Below are 18,673 nucleotides of genomic sequence, written 5' to 3'. Positions count from 1 at the left end.
ATAATGTTATATTTCAGTATTTTGCCACATTTTCATTTAACTAAATATCTTCCTGAAAACAGTTAGCCTTCCTTGTCTCTGCTGAGACTGCTGTTACAATTACTACACCACACACACACACACGCATTAAATTTCCCCTAACCATCACAAAATGCAGGAAAGCAGACACACTGAAGGTCTGTATCTATGGCAGACTTGTTCGCCAACTGCAAAAATCCTCCTAACAATAGTTACTTAAATCTTCCACAGCCAGGGCCAATTTTGCAACAGTCATGTTTGGGCTTACAAATCATGCCCTAGTTTTTGTTCTCTGTTATCCCTCAGACACATCTGTGTCAAAAAGGAAAAAAAAATCACATGCTTTGCCTCCATCGATAGAAAAAATTAGTCATTACCTCTTTTACAATTCAGATTTCTTACACTCTTTTTGAAAAACTTAGATTCAATTGAGAACAGCAGGTCATAGAACAAGAAATTCAGGTACAATATTCATCTCTAGAGATCAGGGGCCCTAGACAAAGACTTTGGTACTGATGTCTTTTATTCAGAGAATTTTCATTGATGTCACTTAATCTCAAACTTTTCATCCCTGCATGTTATGACAGAGCTTCCAAGCCTGAACGTACTACTTCCTGCTGTCTAGAATAAAGCACACGTTTATGAAGGAATAATTCTACATCTGACGCCACATATTTTCAAGAGTGTGGACCTAAGAAATTCTTTATAAAGCCAGTTGAATACAGATTTATAGTTGAATATGTGATTTTAAATTAAATAATTCAACTTATCTTTTAATTTAAGCCCTCTCATCGAAAGAAATGAAGCAATCACATCTCTCATTGTTCATAATTGTAATATCCCCTGGTTCCCATTCTAGTTTTTGGACTCAAAGGAAATTTTGTTGACTGTAAACTAACAATCCCCTATCTACCCCAGTGGAAAAAAAGTGAATTTCATTTGTACGTTATTCCTACAGTACTGATGGGAAATTCAACTTGACCATGATGACTATATTTATTATTGTAATCAGTAACAGAGAAAAATATCAGGTGGTGAATATTTGCCTGTAATATTTATCAAGCACAAATTAAAAATCTAAACACAAGTATTGTTAAAATATGTAATAACATACTAGAAATGCTAACACTGTTATAAGACCCATTCTGAGTATAAACATTTGCTGAAACAGTACAATATCCAATGTTCATTTAAAGAATAGCACATTTAACTCTTAGCAACTATTTGGTATAAATAGGAATTAAAGTATTTTATTTTTATTTCCACATTTAATGATATTTTTGTCCCCACTTTGTGGTAGAAAAGATGCATTGTTACATTATTATATCATGTAGCAATGAACATATGGTTAACAAACAAAAAGACCGATTTGTTTTTTACCAAAGTGTTTTCAAACTTTAAGGCAGATTAATCAGATTGTCCAACATCATACTTTGGTTAAATGTACTTTAAAGTTACTGATTATTTAATGGATTTAGCCTCAATCATCGGCATTTTAGAAATTCAAGTGTCTTTTTCTTTCACATAAATTTGGTTTTCTCCCGTGGCAGTTCTTGCAAACATAATTCAGACTTCCAGTAGTAATCTCAATTCCAAAAGGAAGTAAGAGAGATTTATAGTAAAAATGAAGACTATTTCCAAGAACGGTTTCTATTATAACATTTCTGGTTGAGATGAGGCTTGTGTGAACTGTCTCAGGGTTCAGAGGAGCTTTCCACGTCTGGGCTCTGTGTATAAAGTTTCTGCTGTGGTTTCCACGGTTCCCCAACCTCCAAGTGTTAAAAGTCAGACGTCAGTGCCACAAAACCCATCATTAGAATTTAAACCACTGATCTCTGGAACCTAGGATTTAAATCCCCAGCATATCATTATGTAACACAACAAGTCACTTGGAAATTGAAGCTAATTCCAGGCATCCTACAGCCCTTCGTTTGGTTTGCTAATGAGGAGAGCCAAGAGAGGAGCCCGCCCCCTTTGGGTGACCCTCGCCTCTTAGGTTGGTCCTGCTCAGGTGTGTCGGAGATAGTTCCGACACCCTCAGAAACCAGATGCTTACAGAAAGCCCGATGTGCTTGCTTTATGCACTCAGAAAAGGATTGAGCTCTGCTCCCCGGCCCCCCTCAACCTCCCAATTATATTGTGAGAAAATTCTGCTCCCGTGGTTTGAAAAACCTGTACAAATTGCGAGGCGTCCTAGTGAAATTCTAAAACTACAATTTGTAGTTTTAGATTTCCCTGTGTATTTAGGGGAAAAAAAAGATTTTCTACTTTCAAATGTCTATAAAGAGAGGCAGAAAAATATCTGGACAATTATATAGAGAGTTTATGACTGCAACCATATGAGTTGAGAGGTAAGGGCTGGAAGCACATACGATGTTGCATGTTCTTGAAATCACTCCTAAAGTTCTTTTACAGACAAGGTGGTTAATTATTAAAACACAGCAAGTGTTGTTTGCTTATTCTATATAGTTATGTTAAATCATAAACCGAGCACTATGTAAAATGTTCTACATTGACAAGGAAGGAGAAAACATGTACACAGGCTTTAAAATATGCGTGTAGTCACCACAAACAACTGCTTCCTGTTTATGACAAAGGAGTAAATAATCCATTGATCTGGCAGCAGGGCACCTGCTTTGCAACCAACTCCATATCAGTAGTCCCTGAACCCTCATTATTTTTCCTCAATTAAAGTTCATAGTCTGGGAAAGTCTGTGCTGAGCAGATGTACAACTGTTCTTGACGACGGAACACAGAAGAATCACAAATTTAGAAAACTACTGCCATTTCATAAACCCCAGAATCACACCATTTGTTGTGGGTAAGAAACATTACAAACAATATGTCTCTTTTATAGGCTGCTAAGCTGGCACGTTACAGAAAAGAATATTAAAGTTCAAAAATCGTCACATGAGCAGTACATTATGAATATAGTAATGCATTTTTTTATGATTCAAATAATGGTTACCGAAATGAAAAAAAAAATCTTCAGTGAGTTATAGTGTAGAAATTGTGACTGAGAATTAGACAGAATTGGAAATAGGAGAAAAACCAAGCACAAAGTAATGATCTGCAGAGAACTACAAAATGTAATAACGAATGAATTGTGGAAATATGAATTCAACTAATGCTAGTTTTATTTTCATCTTTTGCATAATTCTGAAATCTATGAGCACTGATCATTAAGGCAAACCATTTAAATAAAAAATGCAGCAAGAATCCAGTTTCAAATATACCTAAGAGACACTCAGGTGAAGAACTTTTTTTTTTAAAACAATCTACCTAAGGTCAAATAGCACAGTATCATCCATTTAAAAAGCTATATAAATACAGCTTCCACCGCTCATAAACCTCCTTTTGTGCTTACGAAAATGAGGAAGAGAAGTAAGCAGTCAGGGAGATGTTCATTTCCATTTTATTTTTAAAATGTTGTCTCCATAAGACATTGAAATACATATTTTGCAGTAAAGAAAATGAAGTTCCTATACGACATTTTCTAGTCCTCCTTTCCCTCGGCATAATTCTGACTCCACAGTATGTGCTTTACAGACTGTAGCAGATTGTGAGTCCTGAGGTCAGAGTATATGCTTGAAGCATCAATGGCTACACCTGTCATTTTAGTTTTCCCAGGAAGAATGTGTCATTGTTTAATGCTGTAACATGCATTCGTTACAATCCGACTTCCAATTTTGCCACTGCCATGGAGGTGACTTTAACCACCCATTAACAGAAATACTTCAATAATATTTCAACTTCTAGTCTCTGTTATAATTATTTTTCTTTAATTATTTGAGACATACAATTTTTCCTATCCATGCAGACTCTTGCAATCCATTTTGGTTTTCCTGGGAAACCATACCACAGTTTGAAAAAGTGGAAATAAATCAGGTTTTACTTTGGAGCATTAATAAAAATGTTTAATTCTGTATGATATGATTATTGGTAGGGAAATATGTCCTTTCTTCACTTTTCCCTACTATTTACGCCTGATTAACATAGAGTATACCTTGCAGAAATTACCAAATCTGTTTGGAAAAATCTACCTTGTATTCACTTAAAAGCCTGCATGCTGAACTGATAATTCAGTTATTACAGAGCATGATGAGAACACGGTCTCCCCCAGACAAAGGGTGGAGTTAAAAATATCGTGGGTAGTCGAAGCTCTCTTTAGTAGCTTTGTTCCAGGGTAAGCCTATTTTTATGACAACCTTTTCTGTATATTTCCCCCAAAATGGATTTCTTACATTTACATGTAAAATGTCAGAGTTGCTTTTAAGATACTTTTCACCAATTTCCCTGGTGGCAAAATTGGTTGTGGTCTGCCAATGTTACTCTTCTGAATCAAGCAAACTACGAACATTACTCTTGCTCATTTCAGCCTTAAGAGAACAGCTCAAAGTGTAATGACCAAAGATACACTGTCAAAATAGACACACATGGTATATGGAGTAAAATCCCTAATCTCTCAAGCACCCCAATAATATTGTGACAGAAATAACTTCCTAACATAATACACATAACGTAGAAATATGCATTGTTTCTATAATTCCATGATTTTATTATACTCATCTAATTTCACTGTCCTCAAATAATATTGATGTAAAGATCACAATTTTACCTACTATTTATAAGACTGTATTTTTCAAATAATTAATTTAATAAGGTAATTTCATTTCAGATAAAATATACAAGCAATGAACTAAAACCGCAGTCCTGGAGGCAGCAGGGTTTGTTGCAGAGACAAGTACAGGCTGCTGTGGGGACAGATCTCTGCTTGCAAACCCTTCTGGAATCTATTCATTCTTTGATGGGAGGTAAGTTACTCACATTCCTTGAGACTCAGTATCTGCCTGTAGGATGTGGATAATTCATTCTACAGTGAGTTTTTTAAAGATATCAGTAAAATAACATATAAAGTCTCATTACATAGTAGGTATTCAATAAATATTAGTCCCATTCTTTTCTCTGTGTTTTGCCCTTGACAAAGCATTAACAAGTACACATTTCTCATTCTCGTTTTTGGCCATTGACACTCACTAATGTGGCCCAGGAGAAATCTTACAGACCCTTCCCTCCATATTTTTTCTCCCTAAACTGTTCATTAAGCTCAAATTCTCAATTCTTCTGAAACTGGCATTATTTTCAGCCTGATAAAGTACTAGAGATACTAGAATAGCATGTTCCTGGTTAGGTAAATTTCTCCCTTCCTCCCTCTGTCTTTCCCTCCTTTTTCCTTCCCCTAGCCTTTCTCGCCTCTACTGTCCTTCCTCTCCCCTCTCTCCCGTTCTCCCTATGTCCCTCTCTCCCCCTCCTTCTTTCTCATTCTCTTTCATCTTAAACGATAAGATTTGCTTGTGATGACCTAGCAGTCATTTGGCACAGTGTACTGTCCTGGAAGAAGCAGCAGTCCTAGGGAGGAGAAAACCACAACCACGGCCAGGGTATAACATAAGAGCTTCTGCAAGGCAGGCGGGGTTTAGAACTTCTCAAAAGAAAAGAATCTAAGATGGACTGGAGCCCAAGAGGGAAGTAATGCAAGTTTCATAGAAACATTTTTCTCCTTTTGCTTTTAAATATCTGTTTGATAAAAGGGGAGAATTTATTAGACTTAATGCTTAAAAACATTTTCTCTGCTCTCATGGCATGCCAGGGAGATGTTTTGTTTGTTTATCTCCCATCATTTTTTAAGTGCCTTAGAGACTAGCAATTTTAATTCCTACACATTACAAAGATAAATGCAGACTACTTGGTCAGTTTTCTTTTTATATTTTTATATTTAAATTTTTTTTAGCAGACAGAAGCATTTTTAATGTATTCTTTCAAAATTCCCAAATACGTTCCTCCATTTCGCAATTCAGTTTTACTTTCCATACTTTTATTTTGTTCCTTCTTAATATCACCAGTGAAACTAACTTATGAAGATGGGGCCAAAGGTTAATGCTTTGATAGAGAATACTACAGATGCCCCAGCAATGTCTCCAGCAGTCTGGACAAAGCCACTCTGTACAGCTAACTTCCACATTATAGTTTTTTAGTTTAGTTTAGTTTTTCCAAAGGATTTAATGGCAAGAAAATATAGGTTCACTCCATTAAACACTGTTTCCCAAGATGGTGAGATTTTTGATATCTTTGAAAATTGAGTTAATTTTTTGATTTATTCCTAAAGGCAAAATTGGCAGCTATGTCAATGCATCATATTATATCAATTTGAGTGCAAAGTGACCATGTGACAATTAACGCAGAGAAAGTGGTGCTGTTAGTTTAGTACTTCAAACCATCAAGAATGTCAAGATTACATTAAAGAAGCAAAAATCTAAATCTTAAAAAAAATTTTTTTTGACCGCGCTGCGCAGCTTGCAGGATCTTAGTTCCCCCACCAAGGATCGAAACTGGGTCCCGGTAGTGAAAGCACTGAGTCCTAACCACTGGACCACCAGGGAATTCCCAAAAAACTAAATCATTTTTTCAGAGAGCTTTTAATTAAAAAACCCTATTCATTCATGTGAGCCAAACAACCCATTGCCAAACAAAAAAAAAGTAACCAATCATTTACCTTTCAAAAGACAGATTACCCACAGCTTAAAAAAAAAAGTTTGTTACACTTCTTAGGGCTCTTAGTTTTAGATACACAGAATGCAAATATAGAAATGATTCAGTTATGCTTTGCTAGCACTTAACAAATCAAGATTGCACAATGAAGAATGTATTGACATTCTAAACCTTAGCCTAATATTTAATTAATAGATCCAATATGTATTCTCTTTTGGATTTAAAAAATATTGTATTTAGTCTATAGCCTTCCTCTAAAATGACCTAGATTTTTAAAAACTGTTCATTGCCTATTTCTACAATAATTAGAAATAATTGTTAGAAAAAATTAAACTGATTAAGGATAAATAATATATATGAATTGTCTTAATAACTAAAGCCTTCTATCCCTTCTGAGATTTTGTGGTCTCTACCTTAACAATTCAATAGATTCAGATGAAATAATAGGAGATAATTTGGCCAACATTATGGCCAACAATGGAAAAAACGCCACTCTCCTTCAGAAATATAAATGTGTATGTATCAAACTCTACATACATTGAAGTAACCTAAGCAAGTTGATTGGCACTCAAACTTGCCAACTGCTGAAGGAGCTCAACTTCAAAATATTAAGCCTACCATATATGTGTGAAAACATGAATTGGTTCCACTTTGAAAATTCCATTTGCTACTGTACTAATGCTTCTTGTGTGAGGTTTAAGGATTTTTTTCAGAATCACCTCCTTTTCACCACTGTTAGCACACTAGTATATTTAACAGAGACATTTACATGCTTTGCATTTTAAGTGCCTCGGAAATCCAAGCACAGAGCCTGCACATTTCTGCTGCACCATCAGATGTAATGAGTTATGGTACTATCGGCATGTTGATAAGCTATAGCCCAAAGAAGAACAAGAAGGAAGTATAAAAAATATGGCCAGAGGATGGGATAAAATTATCAGCTAGTGTGTTTTCCTGTTTGGTTTTAATCTACATTTAATTAAATTCTTATCTTCTGTGTACTTATGGTCGCATTTGAATGGCGAGACTGCATTCATTATGAATAGTAAAACTTAACTCAGAGAACATTACATGTGGCTTCTTTAAAAAGGAGAAGAAGAAAAATGCTGCCTTTATTCTTTACACTCAGGTCTTATAAAAAGGGAACAAACTGTCTCTTTGGTCAAGTGCAGTAGCACTTAACCTTTGGGTTAACTGATTTGGAAAGCTGGACTTAAATCAATTTTTAATGCTATTTTTTATTTTTACAATTTGGAAATGTTATCAAATTCTGAGCCTGAACAGAGCTGGCAGGGGAAGCAGTGAAGTGCATTAAGGAAATGCCTTCTTCATTCTTAAAAATAGAGATGATAACAGGAAGTTTTTATTAGTGCTGCAAAATGTGTGCATTAGTCTGCATCCTTAATTATTAAAACCATTACACTTCCTTGTCTTTATATGCTGAAATAAGAAAAAAATGCCTTAATTGCTATTTAAAGTTTTTTTTTTTCTGTGTCACAGACCCTTTGAGTTCATTCAAGCATCCATATATTTCAGAGAAAAATAACAAAATGTTTTGAACATAGCATTCGTTTACACACCTACTAGTTTCATAACATTTTTAGTTCTATTCCAGGAATGTCAGGGCACACTGAGAATATCCTTAAGGCAATGTTTGGTACCTGCAATAACAAGCATGATTTCCTGCGTCAACTTAAAGACTGTGTCATCTTTAATAAAGGGAAACAGAGGCAACTGTTTCTGATTTAGGTTTTGATGTTTATTGCTGAAGAAGTGAGGTTTGAGATCAGATTTGCTATCCCAACTGATCAAAATTCACCAAAAACTAGAACAAAAAACCCTCCGTAGTTACTATATATACTGTGCGCGCGCACACACACACACACACACACACACACACACACACACACACACATATATATGTATACATATGCTGAGAGAATACAGATTATTGTATCATATATTTTTATGGCCTTTCTTAAAAGCAATAATGTATGACTAGTACCTGTATGCCAGTAAAACAAGAACATTTCAAACGAGCATTTGTTATTACTTTGTTATTATTATTATTATTTTTTAATTTTATTTATTTATGGCTGTGTTGGGTCTTCGTTTCTGTGCGAGGGCTTTCTCTAGTTGCGGCAAGCGGGGGCCACTCTTCATCGCGGTGCGCGGGCCTCTCACTATCGCGGCCTCTCTTGTTGCGGAGCACAGGCTCCAGACGCGCAGGCTCAGTAATTGTGGCTCACGGGCCCAGTTGCTCCGCGGCATGTGGGATCTTCCCAGACCAGGGCTCAAACCCGTGTCCCCTGCATTGGCAGGCAGATTCTCAACCACTGCGCCACCAGGGAAGCCCACTTTGTTATTCTATGCAATGGGGACTACTAACCAGGAAAGGTTTAACATTCCAACTGAATGCTCAAATTTAAACAGTTATAATTAAATCATGGTAGTTACCAATGACATATTTTCCCCAATTATCCCTAGCATAAATACATTGGGAATGACTCCACTTTGTTTTGAAAGGAGCTGTAAATGTCCCGACAATTGGGCCAAAAAGTTTTTATCTGCCACACTGGAGACTCCATAACTTTGATGTGTAATGGGATGAAAAGACCTTCTATTAAGCCACTAACCAGTCATTTACCCAGAGACTCCAAAGGGGAGAAAAGATATTTTCAGTATACATCCCTTACACTTAAAAGGTTTCTTTTTACAATAAGCATTTTTATTTGGTTGGGCATTTATGCAATTCAGCAGATGAAAATGTCATTCTCTTGTACTTAAGTGAACATTAAAATCACACTGGGATGAATTAAAAAACTGGTGATAATCATACAAAGTTAAGCCTTTTGTCAAAAATTATTCTTAATGCTCAGAAGCTAAGCAAGCTGAAATATTCCTAACAGGTGACAAATCCTGGGTCATAAAACATATCCTGCACTGAAAGTACAGCTCTCTGAAGTCGTAGCTTGATAACCATGGTTTACTACAAAATATAATACACGTAAGGTAAAACATTGGTAACTTGTTTTGCTTAATTACATATTTTTTTTTCAAAAATACCTTTACATGTGTTCTTCTATTAAGTTCAGTTACAGTATCTGTTTTCGTTGTTGTTTTTTATTTCAGTAAACACCTGTATTAGATGGTGTCTGTCCATGCACATATACTAACAAGACGTTCTGTGCGATGCCTTTATCTGAAGAATCTGAAATGTTTAAGATAATTTAATTTAATACACATTTATTGAGCAATAGTATATTGCCCGAATTTACAACTGTCTAGCCAGTAGCCACTCCATGAGGTACCAGGTAGACAATACAGTCTCTGTATAGCACTACAATGTAGTAGGCCAATACCGTAATACAGGTGGTTAAGGGTTATACAGTATAAGGACACATTAAAAACTAAGGGAGCTGAGATGGAGAAGATGTGATGTTCAACTCAGTTACAAAAAGAAGAGCTTGAGCTTGCAAATGGACAGTCTGTGGATGCCTAAGGAGTAACATACAACTCTTATTGTTCCCTCAATATCATTGAGAGAATTGGGGTTGACCATGCCAAGAATTACCAGAGAAGAGGAACAAAAGATTCCTACATGAAGTTGTGAGATAACCAGGATGCAACTGTTTGTGTATAATGATATGACCCTGGCTGCCTACAAGTCATTTTCTCGGTCCCTATTCCAGCTGCACTGGTCTTCTTCAAAAATGTCAAATGTACCATTCACTGACTGCCACAGGTCATTGGCACATTCTGTTCCCTCCTGCTAGAACACTCCGCCCTATTCCTATCTGATTAATTCATGCTTCAAATTCTGCTCATGCAAGTATCACTTCTTCAAGAAAGTTTTCTTTGTGCCGCCCTCCCCGCCGAAATACACAGAAACTCACACACAGTTTCGGTGTGTTTAGTTACATGACGTCAAAGTGTTCTCTTCTATGATGGACTCAGTTTGTGATTATACATTTGTTAGTATCTGTCTTTCTCACTACACAGTAACCTCCATGAGAATAGGGACTTACCTATTTTGGATCTACATTACATCCTCAGTGTCTAGCTGAAGTGCAACACCAACGTGTTGAATGGATATATGACTATAGGTATGAGACCACCTGGCCATTCAAAGCTGGAGGTGGGACCATGGTTCTGAGTACTGGGAGCACGGTGGACCGTGGGAAGGAGTACTGCCTGTCTGAAATCTGTGCAGATGCTCAAGCATACTTTATGCGCCATGCCTAAACTGTTTAAGAGTGGTAGGGAGCTATAAAAAGAATCTGATGAAGAGCTGGGAGAGGGAGGACATCAGTGTTCCTCTATGTGCTCCCATTCTAGCTCTGTAGGCAAGACAGAAAGGAAAGTGAGGTAGGTATCGGGACATCATTTTCATAGCTTGTCTATTAGCATTTCTACAACAAAATTTATGATGCTTTTAAGGTTTGGGGTTCACTCGATTTGATTTAAAAATGATCTTCTATGTTGAAGGATGAAAACCTCCATCTGCCCTTCCAGTAATAATTCAGATATTTATTATTGTTACTTTTCATAGCTGCCCTTCAGGAAAAAAATGCACTTTGAACTAAACAGGGAAGGATTTTTTAAAAAACTATGACCATATGAAGCTTGGGCTGATGGAAGAAAATGTGTTCTTGTGGATTGCATTAAATATACATTCTTGAAAGACAGCAGTATAATATGTTCATTCTCATTTTATGGTAGATGCAAAAGTAGCTTAAAGGAAGAGCATTTGTCGTGAGCCTCTGCTCCGGTACATGAGTTACTATGTAAAGCACTGGAATTGAAGACTCATAGGCACACAGGGCCTGTTTCATTAAGGAGTAGTTCACTGTCTGGGCAAAGGGAGCAAGAGGACCCTAGAGGTCTGAGTGCTTCAGATAAGACTACCCCTCCCTGCTCCTATATCACCCTTAAGGGAGTGGAGAGACCAGGACCCTGCATGTTCCTGGCCAGCCCCACACTAGTCTCACTGACACACATAGCCTCACCGGCATTCTCCAAGTTCTGATACAATCGGAACTAATCCTGTATGGTGATGGATGTTAACTAGACTTATTGTGGTGATCATTTCACAATACACACAAATATCGAATCATTATGTTGTACACCTGAAACTAAAATAATTCTATATGTCAATCATATCTCAATAAAAAAAAGAATAGATAAAAAATAGCTCATCATACTGTCACCTTTATGTCTGTTTTTATCAGTCATTCCTAGAAGCCCAGGCCTTCCATGACCCTCCCCCCCGCAATATAACCGCCCATACAGCCTGATTGACATCTCCTCTCTCATACTCTGCCAACTCTCAAAAACCCTTCCCCTGGTACTCAAGGGAAATTACTGCCAAAATCTTCCATAGCCTCAACCTCTTCTATGAACATTCACTCTGCCTCCCTGCTCTTTCCCTCTCGAGTGGGAGCTGATTTCACTCCCATGAACCGTATATCACTTGAGCTGAAGGTAGAATAGCTGTTGTTACTCCTCATGGCAGATTATTCTCCTTCCCTATTCTAAAAACCTGTATCGAATCTCATATTATCTTCCTATCACTGTTTGCCACAATCATGTAGAGACTTCCAGGTCATTTGTCATCATTTCTTGAAAACTCAGCTCCTGGATCTTCTCATGTACTGCTCCTGATTTAATCCTTGGTGATTGCAAAGTCCACAATATCCAATCATATGAACCCTCACTTCTTTGACTTCCTCTCATCCAATGAACTTGCTCTCTACCCACCTCCAACTACTCACTCTCTAGGTCTTTTCATTGCCAATAATTTTTACTCCCCTCCCCCTTGCCCCGCATAATTTCACATCTGAGATCCCATTCTCAAACCATGGCTTCCATCATTCTAATTTACTCTTTCTAGAACTTCCATTCCAACATTAACTTCACTAGACCCTAAAATCCAATACTGTCACATTTTCCCCATTGTCCTTCCTCTCCTCATGTCCATACTCCTCTGTTTACTCAGCTTAGACACTGTGTCCTGCGTCATAAGCCCTTCCTTGCAAATATCCTCTGCACCCTCACTTCCTCTTGCTTCATTGACTTAGTCTGGCAAAATCCCAACCTTGTTCAATCCAACTTCCTACCTACACTGCCTTTATACCCAGCAGTAGACTAGCTGAAGAAAAACACACAACAATCCTAATGGTCTCATTTTAAATTAATGATCAATAACGTTATGTGGGTTGGTAGTGTTTCCCAGCAATCATACTATCAATACATTTCCCTAGCCCATTCATTCTCCAACACCCATTCCTCATCCATTCTCTCTCAACTTTGCTTCCTTATTAACTAGGAAAATTGTAGTCATCAGAAGAGAACTTTGTTGCCTCCTCCATATGCACCTCCAACTATATGCACCATATACTCTGCTCTCATGACAATTATTATGGATGTGCTGACCATGCCCTTATTTAAGGCCACCCTCCACTCTGGTGTTAGGTGCTCCCCTTTTTCCTGCAAGCATCAAGTTTTCAGTCTGAACTAGATCATTCCCATCAGAATGAACATACCACAATTTCTTGTAAACAGTAACAACAACAAAATAAAAACCCTTCAGCTCTTACTTATCTGCTCCCATTTAAAGCAAAACTCCCTGAAATAGTTACCTCCACTTGCTATCTCCCAATCGGACTTTCTATTAGGTGCGCACCTCCACATCTATAAGGAAACTGATCTTGTCACTATCACCAAAGATATTGCTAAATCCCATTTCTTGGATCTTGTCTTACTTGAATTTCAGAAAAACTGAACACAGTTTCTCCTTGAAACCTTTTCTTCCCTTGGCTTCCACTCAGCACATTCTCCTGGTATTCTTCCGATCTCACTGGCTGCTCCTCCTCAGTTTTCCTTTGTTGGGTCCTCTGACTTCATTTGCTACATTCTCCTGCTCCTTCATTTTGTCCAGGCACTCTGGGTTGCCCTGCTGTTCATGAAACATGACAATGTGTTTGCCTCTACCCTGGATATTCCTGCCTAAGACAGCTTCATGGTTAGCCCCTTCATCCCTTTTAGACTTTCTCAAATGCCCCCTTCTCAGTATGGTCTTCCCTCACTACCTTATTTTAAATTTCAAACCACCCTCTGTGTTTTATTTTTCTCTCCGACTTATTTTTGTCCTTAACGCTTTTAACCATTTAACAAAGTATACATTTTGTGCATTTATTTGTTTATCATCTTCTTCCTCTGTTGGAATATAAGATCCTAAGGGAAGAAGTTCACTGCTGAATTTGGTGCCTAGGACAATACCTGTCACACATACAATAGGCATGCAGTAACTATTTATTTATGAGTAAATAAAATAGACTACTATTTTAACTTTTTACTATAGTTTTATGTTCTATATGGAAATTGTTTTCTATTTTCCATGACTCTGAAATAATTATATTTATACATCAGTGTGCTGGACTTCTCTGGTATTTTAATATTATAGAATTGCACACCCATAATTAAAGCTAATTTTATTATTTTTACAATGTTATTTGGCTTTAGGGTGTATTTCTATGCTATGAAAATTATTTACCATTATCTTTTTATTGCTTTATTCTTCACATTGAGTTAGAATAAGCACTACTATGTTGGCATCAGCCAACAGCTCTCATATTTATATTGACCAATTCTTTTTGTACCCCTCTTCTCCTTTCCTCTATGTTTTAAGCTTTGCAGGAGATGAGAGAGGATGATAAAAGTGTGTTTGTGAAATATTTTATTTCTGATAGAACGGACCTATATGAGGCAAATGGATTTAAATGCTGCGTAATAGTTGACATTTCTGAACCCTGCTTTGACTGTCTGTGAAGCATGTAATGAAATTAAGAAGAGCATAAAGATAGGATTTGGGTGGATTTCCTTGTTTTCAGGATCAATTATTTCGACCTAAGTCCATTAGCCAGACTGCCCCAGTATTAAGGAGCATTTTTCACTAATTTTAAGCCAAATACAATAATTTCTGGGGTTAGGTGAGGATACAGGGGAAAGAAAAGGGGGTTATAAGGAAGCAAACTTGTAGAGAGAAACACAAAATACAACCCTCTCCGAAACAGACCTGAAAGCATGAAATCTATTATTTGTATTGGCAGTGCTTTCCTTACAATTGTTGACTTTTTTTGCACCAACCTCTAACCTGCCATTTCTGAAACATTCCTAAGAAGACTTGAAAGAAGCTGTTAAAAGCATATCTGCCCAGAAGCCCTGGAAAAACTATAGCTGCAAAATGTCTTTACTGTTTATATAAGAGGAATCAAAGGTATCAACAAGCAAGACAGCTGAAGCTGTTCTCTCAGGAAAAAAAAAGCAAAATTTATCCAAACTGAATATTTCTATGAAATGGGTTACAGGGAATTCTGCAGCCAAGTATGCATCCCCCATATGCTTGTGTATTCCTCCCTATAAACATGAATATTCATAAATATAATCCCAGTAGATGGGAACAACCTAAGCAAATTACTGAACATTAGGAACAGCAGAAAACCCTTTAATGCAATTCAAGTATTCACACAGACCTGGACAATTTGCATCAAATAACTGGGCAAAAAGATTACAACTACATTGCCTGTACTTGTTATAATCTGTGACTGAGTTGTTTGATCTGTATTAGTTACCACGTTAAAGGTCAAAAGTTGTTACTTGACCATTCTTTAATGCTACCCTTGCTATAAAATCTAGAGTATTTTCCCTTAAACTGAGGGCACAGAACAGAGAATCGTTTGAAGCATGCATTGTTTTAGAGAAGTGTTCTCAGAGGTTATTTATTGAGGCAGTCATTATACTCCTTAAGGACCTGACACTTAAATATTTTATTTCTTTGGTGGGATTTTTTTTTTTTTCGATGTTTACTTCTTAATTTTGTCAGTGTTCCTGCTGCCAACAAACACTTCATTTTCTAATTCAATGTGAGCTGGGAAACCAACTAACCAGTCTGTATAGGTTGTATCTAAATTAAGAGTTCATAAGTTCTCAGTGAAGATCTGACAGACTCTTATAAAGATAAAGTATTAGACTAAAATACAATACATTTGTGGTATCTCACTAAAGTTTTGTTTGTTTAAAGCAAAATCTATATTTGCATCTATTGAAATGTATACCTATATTTAAATTTAGGTGCTTTTTGTTTGTTTTCTCATTTTTCTAGGTTGTTGGCTGTGTTCTGGAGCATAGCAAAAATATACAGAAGATATATGTCTACATTAAATATTATTGTAATATTTGCTCACAAGATAGGACCCTCTACAACAAAAGATTAGCATTTAAAAGTTATGTGGAGGGGGGTGCTTTCTGACTCCCTGTGGAGGAGGACCTGTGGTCCCCATCTGGTTTATCCTACACAAGCTGCCTCTATGCCAGGCCACCCAAGTTTGACCCTAACAAGATCAAAGTCATACACCTGAGGTGTTTCAGTGGGGAAACAGTGTCACAGGTACCCTGGCTCCCACAGCCATTTGCCTGGATCTGTCTCCAAAAGAGATTGGTGATGACATAGCCAAGACAACTGGTGACTTGAAAAGTCAGGATTACAGTGAAACTGACCATTCAGAACAGGCGGGCCCAGATTGAGGTGGTACCTTCTGCCTCTCTCTGAACACCAAAACTCTCAAGAACCACCCAGAAATGGAAAGAAGCAGAAAAACTATAAGCACAATGGAAATACCACTTTTGATGAGATTGCCAATATTGCCTGACAGATACAGCACCAACCTTTGGCCAGAGAACTCTCTGGAATCATTAAAGAGATCCTGGAGGCTGCCTAGTTTGTGGGCTACAATGCTGATGGCTGCCACCCATATGACATCACCAATGACATTGGCAGTGGGACAGAAGAACACCCAGATAATTAAGAACTACAGAGGAAAATATTTTGATAAGGGATTATTTGACAACCAAAAAAGAAAAACACAATAGTTATACGGAAGTGACATCATCTCTTCATGGAATATAAAGATAATTTGATAAGGAATCTTCTCAGATTTATGCTCAGTATGGTCATGCATACAAATCACTTGTCTATCAAGTCTGAGATTGTGAACTGAAATTGTGAAGAAGGCCACAGACAAATTTCAACAGGTCCATGAGCACCTTAACATTATATGCAATATCACATGTGTATATGCACACATTTTATCTGAACGAATTAAAAATTTTGTAAGAAAAACTCTGAAATACTTAATGACCAAATGCAGACTATTAATAAATTGATGAAATAATAGTGGTTATATTAGTTTATTGTTCAATGTGAAGAGTGACTGATATTTTATCTGGTGTTAATTAAAATAGAGATATTGCTTATAGAACAAATGTCTGTAAGGACTTGCATTGTATTAGTACAAGAAATAGTTCTTGTGTACAGAAGCAGAATTCAAATATTTAGGTAGTGAAGAAGTTACCTAATAAATTACAATATTCTTGTGTAATATGATGCTTCCATGTAGAGCCAATCATTGGCAAACCCAATAAATAATCCAAGCATCAATAAATCCTCAAGTGTTTATTAATTTCTTACTCTGCTTCTAGGGGGTCTGTGCAGTGGTGATAATATGACTCATGGGTTTGTCTGAACAATTATCAATATGCTTGGCGTTTTATTCCACAGTGTGGAAGAAATGAAAGAAATTAATAAATGTCAACTGCTTGTCCTGTTTACTAACTATTGTAAAAAATCTTTATTTTTATCTGCTTACTTTTCAGAGGATGCCAAACTGGTTCCTTATGAATGTGATATCCACTGGGGCTAGTGTTAATACAGTAAATTAAACTATCTTGAAGCACACCGGAGGCTCAAGGTCAAAGCCAATTCATACTGAGATGAATATTAACTTGGCAAATGTTTCCAAATGTCTGAACTGCGGAGGTATACTAGAAGTTTACAGATGTATCTTTTACTTGAGTTCATGTTCCTTCTATGTTCTCTACACTTAGGGGATCCAATTTTAGCCTATAAGTATATTGGCATCTGCAATGTGATTTGATTTCTACTTTAGTTCATTAAAATTTTAACCATCATGGCATATTAAAATTTCACTAGATTAGAGAAAAAATATTAATGCTTTAACATAGGTAGATGTTTATACATTAATACTTAAAGTATCTCTTAATAAAAAAGTAAACTAAAGTGACATATCATCTTTAACTTGTTATCAATAACATTACTTTTGTCCGCAAGTTGGGATAATCACCTTTCTAGGTGTTTACAGAGATATTACAGTTTTGAAAAGGAGATAAAGGAGGTATTAGCTTACTTCCCTTGAAGGTCCTCATGAGAAGGGTTAACATGGCTTGCTGCGTGTTACTGGTCTACTTACTGGATAGACACATCTAAGGAAATACAATGTGGAGTCATATAATATATAAAACAGCAAAAATGTTTGCTTCCTTCCTGCCAACACAGCTTAAAACTCACATTTCCACCCATAATGAAGTTGGAATGGCTTAAAAATGACTCAAATTGTATGTTTAAGATGAAATGATCATTGAATTTTTGGTGGTATTTCTTTACGTTTCATTTTTAAGATTTTAAACCACTTTATTGAGGTATGATTGACATACAAAAAACTACATATTTAACGTATACAACTTGATGAATTTGAAGATAAAGATACATCTTACATATTATTCTGAAACCTTGACCATGTCTATTTTTAAAACCCCTTTCTACAATATTGTCTGTTAATTAAAAATCTTAAAAAAAACCCCAGTATCTTATATACACATGGTGTCTAAGATCTGTCCTAAATAGAGGCTTTAAAATTGTTTTATATTGGGAAGGAAGCTACTATTAAAATAAAATGATAAAAACTGAGTTGTTTTTGTAAATAGAGCAAATCAGGTTAATTTTTTTAATTAAAAAATGAAAAAGACAAAGCAATGAACTTCACCAACTTTAAACTTTGTAACAATGTATCCAAGATTTTTTTCCTTCTGTAGTGGATTAGTTGTCTACAAGCAACAGTATCATTTCTTTCTTAAAGGGCGAATATTCATGTTTTTATCAAAAACTGCTAGCAAATCACAAATTCTCTATTCACTTTTTTCAGTCAGCAACAAATGACAAATCCTGAAAGGATATTTTCCAAATATATAA

The 18,673-nt window shown here is 36.4% G+C and overlaps 1 protein-coding gene and 1 pseudogene across 1 annotated transcript in view; one reads left to right on the top strand and one right to left on the bottom strand.

Annotated features, from left to right (window-relative positions):
• Positions 1 to 16,433, top strand: part of LOC133077432 (large ribosomal subunit protein uL11-like) — a 33,740-nt pseudogene extending 17,307 nt beyond the window's left edge.
• The window catches only part of ZFPM2 (zinc finger protein, FOG family member 2), a 467,855-nt gene that overhangs the window by 44,996 nt on the left and 404,186 nt on the right, over positions 1 to 18,673 (bottom strand). The window lies entirely within an intron of this gene.

Source organism: Eubalaena glacialis, chromosome 17 (genome assembly GCF_028564815.1).
Source record: "Eubalaena glacialis isolate mEubGla1 chromosome 17, mEubGla1.1.hap2.+ XY, whole genome shotgun sequence".
NCBI classification, from domain to species: Eukaryota; Metazoa; Chordata; class Mammalia; order Artiodactyla; family Balaenidae; genus Eubalaena; species Eubalaena glacialis.
Note: the sequence above shows the minus strand (reverse complement) of the source record. Positions and strands in the feature narration are given on the sequence as shown.